Raw genomic sequence first — 12,483 nt, 5'->3', positions numbered from 1 at the left:
TGCCTAAATAGTTTTCAAAACTATTCAGTATCTTGACTGTGGAAAATCCAGATTTTTTTTTTTTTCACTGAGCTACGCTTATAACAACATCCAAACTGTTTATCTACAGCCTCCAGTATATAATTGAATATCTTTGGGGGTTTTTTGTGCTTTATTTTGTTGTTTTTTTTTAATTTTTTTTTTATTTATTTATGATAGTCATACAGAGAGAAAGAGAGAGAGGCAGAGACACAGGCAGAGGGAGAAGCAGGCTCCATGCACCGGGAGCCTGATGTGGGATTCGATCCCGGGTATCCAGGATCGCGCCCTGGGCCAAAGGCAGGCTCCAAACCGCTGCGCCACCCAGGGATCCCTATTTTGTTTTTAATTGACATATGTTTTATGAAACTTACATATACATTTAGTTTTTTAAAAAGTCAAATAATAGAAAAAAGATATTAGTGGGCAGACTAGCAAAATCTAAATAGTTGACAAGTTTAGTTAATAGTAATATGTTCGTTGTTAATTTCTTTGTTTTGACAAATGTATGAGGATTATGTAATGGTAACAGGGTACTGGTTGAAGGGCATATAGGAACTCTGAACTATATTTGATAGTTCAAAAATTATTTCAAAATAAATAGTTTTGGGCAGCCCCGGTGATGCAGCGGTTTAGCGCCGCCTGCAGCCCACGGCATGATCCTGGAGACCAGGGATCGAGTCCCACATTAGGCTCCCTGCATGGAGCCTGCTTCTCCCTCTGCCTGTGTCTCTGCCCCTCTCTTTCACACTCTGTATCTCTCATGAGTAAATAAAATAAAATATTTTTAAAAAATAAAAATAAATAGTTTCTTTTGGGGGAGCGTGAATGGCTCAGTCAGTTAAGCATCCTACTCTTGATTTCAGCTCAGGTCTTGATCTCAGGGTCGTGAGTTCAAGCCCCATGTTGGGCTCCACGCTGGGCCTAGAGCCTACTTTAAAAAGTAAAAATAAAGAACACCGGGGTGGCTCAGCAATTGGGCATCTGCCTTTGGCTCAGGGTATGATCCGAGAATCCCAGGATCTAGTCCCACATCAGGCTTCCTGCCTGAATGGCTCAGTCAATTAAGCCTCCTGCCTTCACCTCAGGTCATGATTGCTAGAAGCCCCACATGGAGCCTGCTGAGTGGGGAGCCTGCTTCTCCCTCTGCCTATGTCTCTGCCTCTCTCTCTGTCTCTCATGAATAAATAAAATCTTTTTTTTAAAAAAAGTAAAAATGAAATAAAATAAATAGTTAACGTTTATACACAGCAATAAAGGTCTTCACAATGAAAAAAAAAAAGCCAACTATTGCCAGATATGGGACAATCTGAGCATCAAAATCAATAATACCAACAATAGGTTACAACTCATTCAATTTTTTTTAAAAAGCCCAAGATTCTATACTGATACCAAAGAAAGGGAGGGAAGAAGAGAAGTGGAAGGGAGGGAGGGAGGGAGGGAGAGAGAGAGAGAGAGAGAGAGAAGGAAAGAAAGAAAGAAAGAAAGAAAGAAAGAAAGAAAGAAAGAAAGAGAGAAAGAAAGAAAGAAAGAAGAAAGAAAATTTTTTCTTGTATTTAGAATGCCAGCTAATAAAAGTAGAAAGAATAATAGCTGATTCAGACAAAAATCATCAATGGATGTTAACATTTAAAAAAATTTTTTAAGATTTTTATTGAAAAAGAATACACGAGGGAGTGGTAGGGAAGGGGCAGAAGAAGAGGGAAAAGCAGGCTCCCCACTCAGCAGGCTCCATGTGGGGCTTCTAGCAATCATGACCTGAGGTGAAGGCAGAGGCTTAACTGACTGAGCCACCCAGGTGCCTAAATGCTAGCATATTTAAAGAGCAATAGCAGTGCTTTACATTTCTATAAAATACTTATTTTTAGAGCAATTTCACACACTGTTTTGAGTGTTCACGTCTGTATCTGGGAGTATAATGTATCCCCCTTTAACCTTCACATTCCTTTTTTCACCTAGTGACACCCCCCCCCCCCCTATAAAACAGCCTGGTCCAGGAATAGGAATGTTTAGTAGCCAGTGGTTATATTCACATATGTTTTATTTTCACCATCTCTAGATCTCTGTAATAATCTCCTGCTATTTGATTATCTTTGAGATTTTATCTTTTATTTAAAACATTTCATACAGGGACGCCTGGGTGGCTCAGTGGTTGAGCATCTGCCTTTGGCCCAGAGCGTGATCCTGGAGTCCTGGAGTCCCTGGATGAGTCCCACATTGAGCTCCCTGTGTGGAGCCTGCTTCTCTCTCTGCCTGTGTCTCTGCCTCTCTCTCTGTGTGTCTCTCATGAATAAATAAATAAAATATTAAAAAAAAACCATTTCATACATATACACATAGTTGATTTGTATTCTAGATCTGACTATTTTAATACTTAAAGTAATGCCCTTGGGACGCCTGGGTGGCTCAGCGATTGAGCGCCTCCCTTTGGCCCAAGGCGTGATCCTGGAGTCCCTGGATGAGTCCCACATTGAGCTCCCTGTGTGGATACTTACCTGGCAGGAGAGATACCATGATCACGAGCTCCCTGTGTGGAGCCTGCTTCTCTCTCTGCCTGTGTCTCTGCCTCTCTCTCTCTCTGTTGCCTGTGTCTCTGCCTCTCTCTCTCTGTCTCTCATGAATAAATATATAAAATCTTGGAGGAAAAGAAAAAAAGTAGTGCCCTTTAAATCTGTTATTTGAGGGCACTTGGGTGGCTCAGTCAGTTAAGCATCTGCCTTCAGCTCAAGTCATGATCCCAGGGTCTTGGGATCAAGGCCCCACCCTCGGGCTCTCTGCTGAGCCCGCTTTTCCCTCTCCCTCTGCTTGCCACTCCACCTACCTGTGCTCTCTCTCTGTCAAATAAAATCTTTAAAAAAAAAATCTGTTATTTGGTGCTTTCTCTGTTATTCATTCGTGGTGTCTTGCTTCTATGTGTATTTGTGATCTTTGATATAAATTAATTTTGTTTACTCTTTAATTTTGAGAATCCTGTCTACTTAAGCTGGGGTAGTTTCTTCCAATGAAAAAGCTAAGGAGGAACCACCAGCCCTGGATCACTTGAACATACTTCAAGGGTCTCAACTTAATGTGGGAGTCTCAGTTCAACCCACCACCTTTTAGAGGTCCAAAGCTTGTCTTGTCATTCTGACCACAATTAGAATGTTTTGGGAATTGGTCCACAAGGAACCCTGACCTTCCTCCTTACTTACTCCACAGCTCATGATTTTCCCCCTTTTTTGGGATGGGGGATTAGCCTTAGAGATTTCTCCTATTTACTGTGAGCCCTGAAATGCATTAAAATATATATTCTACAAGATCTAGTGGGTTTTTCCAGTAGAAAGGACTCCTTTAATATCTTGTTCGCCATATTCAGGAAGTAGTCTCTCTGTACAATTTGATATCCTAATTTTCTATTAGTTTTTAAGCCTTTTTCTATATCAACCGTCATAAATACCCAATTCTATTGGATATTTAGAATATTTTTATTTTTTTTTTACTGTTGCAAGTAATACTGCAGTGAACATCATTGTGGAAATGTAAAATAAATCGGGGGTTAAGGATATTAAGAAAAAGCAGAACTGTTATTCTAGGCAGGCGTTGCAAACTCAAATGCTTTATAGGATCCTGGAAAATAATGCAAATGAATAAAGTGAACCAGTGAAGCTGTCTACGTACAAAAGACCATAAGAAGTGGTGGGAACTTGTCAATCTGAAGGGCACATGCCTATCTTATGAGGGCAGCCCTTCTTAACTCCAGCCAGTTGTTACCATCTAGAAATGAGGGCCTGGTATGGTCAGTTCTGATTCTTCAAGCAAGACAAGGAGATCCAGATATTTATTATTATTATTTTTTAGAAATCTCCAAAATTTTTATGGTGGCATATTTACTGCACAAGCCACATAAAACCTGTTGACACACAGGATGTGACTGTCAGGTTGTCACTTCGAAATGTATGCTCTAGGGACAGGGTGGATAGAGCTCATGCTCTATCATGACTGGGTAGGGAAGTGCTGACTGGAGACACAGCTGCTTAATCATCTTTCCATCCTCAGTATGAAAATAGAGGGAAATGAGGGGTTAAGAGCTTAAGATCTTGGCATTGAGGATTTTTTTTTACTAAGGCTCAGCTTTTTGGTTTTCATCTTCCTCTCCTCTCCTCTCCTCTCCTCTCCTCTCCACTCCCCATTCTCATCAGATGTGCTGTTCTCAGGCTAAGCTAAGCTCCCCAAAGAGCTTGGATCCAGCTAGCCTGCTGGGCTTGCCATCCAGTAGCTTTATTAAATAAACATCAGTGATACCCTACTAAGTTCCAAGGCTTTGTGCTAACAATTATTTACGAACATATGAGACAACCCCACACTGTAAAAGTGTACTGTCATCAAGAGAAAAATAAAATAAACTGACCAATATTTGGTTACCAAATGAGTTATGCAGACTTCGTATTGAAGAAGTTCAGAAGAAATTTTCCATGATTAAGAAAAGCTTCTAGACATAGTAGATTTTGAGCTAGCTTCTTAAAAAAAAAAAAAAAAAAAAAAAAAGGCAAAGGAAATAGGGAGAGGGCACTCCAGATACCTTCCCAGTGTGAGTGAGCCACAACTCAGAGTTCTAAATAATTTGGCATGTGATGTAACATGATTGGATAAATAAGAAGGAACTTTGAAAGTCACATTAAGGAATTTGGATTATCCTGTAGGCAGTGGGGAGCCATTGAAGACGTTAGTAATAAGGTGATATATTGAAGGCAGTGCTTTGGGGATATTAATCTTGGGTCATTATATAGGATAGCTGGGAGGAAAGAGCCACAATAAAAGCCATAAAACTAGTAGAAAGACTATATAATAATTCAGAGGAGAGGTTAGTGCAGATCTGAATTAGAATGATAGAAGTAAGGGTGGGAACTTGAAAATCAATATAATGAATGATTAAGAACACTGACTTTAGAATCAGACAGATCCGTATCTGAGTCCCAGATTAGATATTTACTGACTGTGTTACATTAGGAAGATTATTTAACATCCCTGAGCCTCATTTCTCATCCATAAAATAGAGATAATAATATTTAGCTTAGAGAGTGGTTATATAGATTTAATGAGATGATGTAAGTAAGTGCTTAGCATAATAGTTAGAATATAGTAAAAGTACAATAAATTATTAGGTCAATGCCTAAAACTTTGGGAAAAAAGACTCAGCATGACTTGGTGATTGTCTGAATGTAAAGAGAGTCCATATGACTCTTAGCATTTTCAGGCTTGTGTTACTGATAGTTCCAAGAAAGCTAATTTAAAACAGAAAACTCAGTTTGACTTTGGATATGTTGAACTTGAAGTAATGGTAAAAAGCGTCTAGTAGGCTGTTAGAGATTTGATTCTAGAACTTCTGGAAGAATGTAAGATGTGGAAACCAGCAGCACAATGGTAAGGGCCAAACATCTTCTCAAGTTGGAAAGACTTCAGATCTTAGCCTTGCAGTAAGTCTAGATTTTTTTTTTCATTGTTATTTTTAAAAATCTTAAAATTTGAGTATAGTTTACTATAAATCTACATTTAAATGTGTGTGCCAGGTATTGCTTTGTTAAACAATAAAGAAAAAATGATATAAGAAGAGATACTAGGAAGATTGGTGTTATAGAAGCCAAAGGGAGAAAAGGGTTTCAATAGTAAAAGATGGCTAAGTGTCAGAAAATTTAAGTAGTGTAAGTTCAAAATTAAACTATTTCAGACAGGCCAAGTATTATAAGAAGACACACTTCTGGTAGTTAAGAAATGACTAAAAAGAAAGTAAAGCTAACATGGTCTATTCTTTTAAAAATTATTGTGTTTGGCAAAAAAGGAAAGAGGGCATTGTCTGAGGTCCTTTGGTTGGCATACCAGTGATGCCAGAAATGCCTCTGCTTTTTGTACACCTGAAATTCCACCAGCCCCACCCAGTTACAGAGCCTTTGAAGACTTCTATCTCTGTGGAGCTGAGCAACACTATTCACTGGGCTCCTGCTTTTTCTATTTAACAGTTTTATAGAGATATAATTGATGTACCATGTTTCATCAGTTAAAGTATACAATTTAGTTGTTTTTAGCATATTCAGAGTTGAGCAACCATCACACAATCTAATTTTAGCACATTTGCATCATCCCACAAAGAAATCCCATACTTGTGAACAATCACTCCCTATTTTCCCCTTCCCCTGGCAACCACTAAACTACTTTTGCCTCCATACATTTGCCTAATCTGGACATTTCATATAAATACAGTCAAACCATATGTGACTTTTTGTATTTGGCTTCTTTCACTTAGCAGGTTTCCAGGGTTTATCTATGTTGTAGCGTGTTTCAATACTTTATTCCTTTTTTTTGTTGAATAGTATTCCATTTTATGAACATACTACATTTTATTTATCCATGTATTGAAAGACACCTGGGTTGTTTCCACTTTTTGGCTATCATGAATAATGCTCTGTACTTTCATATGTAAGCTTTTGTGTGAACATATGTTTTCATTTCTTTTGGGTCTATATCTAGGAGTAGAATTCCTGGGTCATATGGTAACTCTATATTTAACATTTTAAGGAACTTAGAGACTGTTTTCCAATGTGATTACACCATTTTACAGTCCTCCCAGTGATATATGAGGGTTCTGATTTCTCAACATCATCACTTGTTACTGTTTGTCTTACAGATTTTAGCTATTCTAGTAGGGTGAAGCAGTATCTCATTTTAGTTTTGACTTCTACTTCCTTAATTAACAAATGCTGTTGGGATTCTTTTATGTGCTTATTGACTATTGATATATCTTCTTTGGAGAAACATCTATTCAAATACTTTGCCTATTTTTTAATTGAGTTATATGTCTTTTTACTGTTGAGTTGTAAGAGTTCTTTATATATTCTGTATAGAAATCCCTTATCAGAAATATGATTTGCAAGTATTTTCTCCCATCCTATGGGTTGTGCTTTCACTATCTTGATTGTGTCCTTTGAAGCAAAGCTTTAAATTCTTTTTTTTTTTTAAGATTTATTTATTTATTTATTCAGAGAGAGCGAAAGAGAGGCAGAGACACAGGCAGAGAGAGAAGCAGGCTCCATGCAGGGAGCCCTACGTGGGACTTGATCCTGGGTCTCCCAGGTCTCCAGGATCACACCCGGGCTGCAGGCGGCGCTAAACCGCTGCACCACCGGGGCTGCCCAATGCTTTAAATTCTTAAGTCTGCTTTGTGAGTGTGTGTGTGTGTGTGTGTGTGTGTGTGTGTGTGTGTGTGTGTTTTGTCACTTGTACTTTTGATATTGTGTCTAAGAATATATTGCCTAACTCAAGGTTATGAAGTTATTCCTTTTTTTAAAGCTTTCTTTTAATAGACCTCCCCTCCACTCCGCACATGAATAGCAGGGGTCTTCTCTTCTAAGCTTTTTGAGTCAGATCTGCCTACCTCTCACTCTCACTTACTCTCAAGGCCATTCCTTTTTATATTACTCTTGTTCAACAAGACTTGACTAACCACATTGTATCTGGCAAGCACTGTGCTGGGTTTTGTAGGAAACAATAAAAATGATTCTGTCTTGAGCAAAGATGAATTTAACTTGGACTTTGCAGTTAAAAGAGACATTAATTAAGATAGATATGAAAAAAGAACAGGGGTATCTAGGTGGCTCAGTGGTTGAGCATCTGCCTTTGGCTCGGGTTGTGATCCTGGGGTCCTGGGATTGAGTCTCACATCAGACTTCCTGCAGGGAACCTGCTTCCCCCTCTGCCTATGTCTCTGCCTCTCTCTGTATCCCTCATGAATAAATAAATTAAATATTTAAAAAAAAAAGAAAAAAGAACTTTAAACACATCAAATGATTTAATCAAAATTGATCATGGACTGATGATGCTATTTTTTTATGAAAATGCAATGAAATGAGAAAAATAATGACTATGCTTTCTCTTATGCAATGATTGTAGTTGATATAAAGTTTTATTACTATTTTTTTAATGATGCTACTTGGCAATGTAAGAAATTGGCAATCCCATATTGATCTACTAGTTTTTGTGGGATTCTTTTCTTGTCTATAAAACCAACAACTTGGCAGCCACAGTTCAGAAAGCAGAGAGATTCTTTCTGGTTCAGGGGTAATCAGTGAAGACTTGATGGAGGAGTTGATCTGGACCTTATAGATTTTGGATAATTCTCAATAGAGCCAAGCATAACAGGTAGGAGAATGTGAGCAAAGGCAGCAGAATGGAAATGAAATTATGAAATAGGTTTAAGGGACTACATGGTGGGGTGTTATGTAGAGAGTGACTAGATAGATAGCCAAGATGGAGGACCTTGAAAGCCAAAGTGAGTTTGAATTTGATTCTCTGGGTAATGGGAAACCATTAAAAGAAGCAAGAGGAGTGACATATGAAAGAAAGATGGTACTTTAAGGAGGTGAATCTGGCAGTAGTGGAAGGTAAATTGCAGGTGAGAATACTAATAAGTAGCCAGTTGAGGTTTATAATGTGAAATATTTATATATTGCTTCTAGCCAGAAAATAATTTGATCTTTCATCAAAAGCACTATAGGTCTTTGGCAGTAGTTGGTTAAATGTAGGTGATGTGGTGAAGTAAGCCAAGCACTGAAAATATGAAAACTGCCACTTTCGACAGGCAACTAGAAACATTTCCTAAGTAGTGGCTCTCCTGTGATACATGGCTTAGCCTCACAGAAATTTTGAGGACAAAGACCCTGGGCCTAGAGCTTTTATAGTAAGAAACTAGAACTCTAAGCACTTGGTCATGGATATTTTGCCCTAACCTAAAGCTGCTTATCCAGCCCACTTTGAGGTCTCTATCAGGGGAGAGAGAAGTATAGACATACCTCAAAGATATTGCAGATTCTGTTCTAGATCGTTGAAATAAAATGAATATTGCAATAAAGCAAGTCAAATGAATATTTTGATTTCTCAGTGTATATGTAATGTTTATACTATACTATAGTCTGTTAAGTATAGTAATAGCATTAGCAATACTATAGCAGTATGTCTTTAAAAATGTATATACCTTAATTAAAAAATACTTTATTGCTAAAAATGTTAGCCATCATCTGAGCTTTCAACAAACTGTAATCTTTTTGCTGGTGGAGGATCTTGCCCTCAATGTTGATGGCTGCTAATTAACCAGGGTGGTGGTTGCTGAAGGTTGAGGCAGCTGTGGCAAGCTCTTAAATAAGGCAATAAAAGGGGCACTTGGGTGGCTCAGTCTGGTTAAGCATCAGACTTTAGCTCAGGTCCTAATTTCAGGGTCCTGGATCAAACCCTGAGTCAGGCTCTCTGGTTAGCAGGAAATCTGCTTGTCTCTCTACCCACTCCCCCTCCCAACTTGTGCTCATGCTCATGCTCCCTCTCTTTCAAAAAAAATACATAAATAAAATCTTTTTAAAAAATAAAAAAAATAAGGGGCACCTGGGTGGCTCAGTTAAGCATCTGCCTTCAACTCAGGTCATGGTCCCAGGGTCCTGGGATCTAGCCCCACATGAGGCTCCCCCACTCAACAGGGACTCTACTTCTCCCTCTCCCTCTACCCCTACCCCTGCTCATGCTCTCGCTCATTTACTCTCAAATAAATAAATAAAATCTTTAAAAAACAAATAAATATAAATACATAAATAAAATGACAATGAAGTTTGCCTTATCTATTGACTCTTCCTTTCCAAGCAATTGCACTGTTGCGTTTGATGCTGTTTGGTAGTATTTTATCCATAGTAGAATTTCTTTTGAAACTGGAGTCCGTTCTCTCAAACCTTGCTGCTGCTTTATCAATTAAGTTTATATAAATTCTAAATTAATTGTTGTCATTTCACCAGCCTTCACAGCATCTCCACCAAGAGTAGATTTCATCTCAAGAACCACTTTCTTTGCTTATCCATAAGGAGAAACTGCTCATCCATTAAAGTTTTATCCTGAGATTATAGCAATTCAGACACATCTTCAGGCTCCACTTCGAATTCTAGTTCCCTTGCTATTTCCATCACATCTGCACTTACTTTCTCCACTGAAGTCTTGAACCCCTCAAAGTCATCTGTGAGGGTTGGAATGAGCTTCTTCCAAACTCCTGGTAATGTTGATATTTTGACCTCTTCTCATAAATTACGAATGTTCTTAATGGCATCCAGAATGGTGAATCCTTTGCAGAAAGTTTTCAATCAATTTTGCCCAGATCCATCAGAAGAATCCTCATCTGTGGCAGCTATAGCCTGACGAAACGTATTTCTTAAACAATAAGGCTTGAAAGTTGAAATGACTCCTCCATCCATGGGCTGCAGGGTGGATATTTTGTTCGCAGGCTTGAAAACAACATTAATGTCATTGTACATCTTCATCAGAGCTCTTGGGTGACCAGATGCCTTGTCAATGAGCAGTAATATTTTGAAAGGAATCTTTTTTTCTGAGCAGTAGGTCTCAACAGTAAGCTTAAAATATTCAGCAAACCATGTTGTCAACAGATGTGCTGTCATCCGGGCTTTGTTCCATTTACAGAGCACAGGTAGAGTAGATTTAGCATAATCCTTAAGGGCTCTAGGATTTTCAGAATGGTAACAAACACTGTTTCAACTTAAGTCACCAGCTGCGTTAGCCCTTAGCAAGAGAGTCAGCCTGTCTTCTGAAGTTTGAAGCCAGACATTGACTTCTCCTCTCTAGCTATGAAAGTCCTAGAAGGCATCTTCTTCCAATATAAGGCTGTTTTGTCTTCATTGAAAATCTGTAGTTTAGTGCAGCCACCTTCATGAATTCTCTTAGCTGGATCTTCTGAGAACTTGGTGCAGCCTCTACATCAGCACTTCCATGGAGACAGTTTCGTTCCCTAAACCTCATGAAGCAACCTCTGCTAGCTTCCAACTTTCTTCTGTAGCTTCCTCACCTCTGTCAGCCCTCATAGAATTGAAGAGAGTTAGGGCCTTGCTCCGAATGAGGTTTTTGCTTAAGGGAATGTGGTGGCTGATCTTCTATCCAGACCACTAAAACTTTCTCCATATCAGCAATAAGGCTGTTTTGCTTTCTTATGACTCATGTGTTTAGCAGGGTAGCACTTTTAATTTCCTTCAAGAACTTTCTTTTGCATATACAATGTAGATAAATGTTTGGCACAGAGGACTAGCTTTCAACACATTTTCCTGACTAGCGTAATCATTTCTGGCTTTTAATTTAAAATGAGAGAGAGAGAACTCTTCCTTTCATTTGAACACTTTGAGGCCATTGTAAGGTTATTAATTGGCCTAATTTTAATATTGCTGTATCTCAAGGAAGAGGGAGGCCCACAGGAAAGGAGAGAGACAGGTGAACGGCCAGTCAGTAGGGCAGTCAGAACACATACAACATTTAAGTTCGCTATCTTACATGGCGCCCCAAAACAATTGACGATAGTTACATCAAGAATCACTCACCACAAGTCACCATAACAAAAATGATAATCATTTAAAAGTTTGAAATATTGTGAGAATTACTAAAATATGACACAGAGACACAAAATGAGTAAATGCTGTTTGAAAAATGGCACCAATAGATTTGCTCCACGCAGTGTTGCCACAAACCTTCAATTTGTAAAAAAAAAAAAATAATAATAAAAAAAAATAAAAAATAAAAACTTAAAAAAATCTTAAATACAGTATTGAAAGCATAGTAAAACGAAGCTCAATGAAAAGGGTATGCATGTATAGTGACACCATATCTGCTGCTTTCCAGCTCCCTCTGAGGATCACTAATTGTCCATTTTAGGAAGCAGCCTCCCTCTTTCCTTCTCTTCCTCACTGTTTCCTGCTTTATAGGATCAAGGTGCCATGGCCCCTCCAACAGGTCAAGGTTGGAGGTAGGTTTGGGGGTCTTCACCTGCTTCTATACTCTCTACAACTCTGTACATCTCAGCGGATTGTCGATGGCCCCATGGGTCATGAGAATGGGAGAAGCAATAAGGGAAAGAAACTATATCTCTTCTGGATCCTAGTGGTGGTTTCATAGTCCTGGCCAGTGGGCCCCAGTCTTCTTTCTAGGGACCTGAAATCCAAGGGCTTGGCTGTGGAATCCAGATACTGGTCAATACTGAGCGGAGATTGTAGACAGGTTTAGTGCTTAGAGGCCAACCCTAGCTTGTGACTGTATTTGTGTTCAAGGGTGGAAGCAGGGGGCAGTGGCATGAAGTGGACAGAAAGTGTTGCTGCTTGCGGTACAACTGGCTCTGCCTGTGGCTTCTCCACTGGTTACTGATTCCCACAGAACTGGCCTAGAACCTGAGGATGGTGGAGCTTAGAAGGGGTGAAGAGCTCTGTAGGTCTACAGGTAGAACCGAGATTTTTCTCTGAGGGGAGACCACTCCCTTTCCTTAGCCTTCCTTTCCCTCTGAAAATAAGCTTCCTGGCCCCTCAGCCTGGCCAAATGGATTCTTTCTCAACACAGGCCCAGCTGGACCCCGCTCAGCACTTGTCCAAAAACTAATGTAGGTGAAAGACGGTGGCTATTCCAGCCACACTAACA

At 39.1% G+C, this 12,483-nt stretch overlaps 1 protein-coding gene across 2 annotated transcripts in view; it reads left to right on the top strand.

The window, feature by feature from the left end:
* Positions 1 to 12,483, top strand: part of RUSC2 (RUN and SH3 domain containing 2) — a 70,475-nt gene that overhangs the window by 32,798 nt on the left and 25,194 nt on the right. The gene's annotated exons all lie outside the window — the stretch shown is intronic.

This window comes from Vulpes lagopus, chromosome 7 (genome assembly GCF_018345385.1).
Source record: "Vulpes lagopus strain Blue_001 chromosome 7, ASM1834538v1, whole genome shotgun sequence".
Taxonomy (NCBI): domain Eukaryota; kingdom Metazoa; phylum Chordata; class Mammalia; order Carnivora; family Canidae; genus Vulpes; species Vulpes lagopus.
This window is presented reverse-complemented; position numbering and strand designations above follow the sequence as displayed.